The sequence below is a fragment of the Anneissia japonica genome, unplaced genomic scaffold (assembly GCF_011630105.1).
Source record: "Anneissia japonica isolate Jap-2015-1 unplaced genomic scaffold, ASM1163010v1 scaffold287778_len1315358_cov176, whole genome shotgun sequence".
NCBI classification, from domain to species: domain Eukaryota; kingdom Metazoa; phylum Echinodermata; class Crinoidea; order Comatulida; family Comatulidae; genus Anneissia; species Anneissia japonica.
This window is the reverse complement of record NW_022702824.1, coordinates 244,791-245,489: the sequence shown is the minus strand read 5'-3', so window position 1 is coordinate 245,489 and position 699 is coordinate 244,791.

Below are 699 nucleotides of genomic sequence, written 5' to 3'. Positions count from 1 at the left end.
ATATTGTCATGCAGTGGTACTGGAATTAAGCGTATATTTACCGATTTCAAAAGCGGTCTTGTCTTTTTCGTCGTTTCATCATCCTAAACGTGCGGATGACCAAACGTCAGCTGAAATCGATATCGCTGGCCGAGATCATCAGTAAGATTGTGAACCAGAAAACGCACACTAAACGATTATTTTAAACTTTATGACAGTGTAAACAAAATTATAATTTTGGAAAGATACCCTTAGATATGCTTATTGAGAGCTCATGGAAAATCTGATATCATTTATATTTTAAACCTGTGTAGAGAGGAGTCGTACAGTACGCCCACACTCATGTCGCAAGGGATTATCGATGATCCCGGAGGGAGTGGGAGGGTACAACGAACGAAATCGTGTTTTTACCAGGTGTAATTAGCATATAGGGGCCTACAAAAAACAATATGCTCCGTCTTCTTAGTACCATCTTGCATTCTGTTTGAAACCAAACGGGACCGAACTTATAGTGGTAACAAACAAATGACCACCGTGGAAGTGTCAACGCAGACAACATGAAAGAGCACAGGTAAAAACAATAGCCTTCCCCGCAGATTCGCTCCTTTGGGGAAGCTAATAAAGAATTATAAGAATAATTATAAAAAGCAATGAAAGCATAGAATTATTATTGGGATTTTATTGTGGGGGGTGGGAGGGGGAGGCTAAGCTGTCCGACAG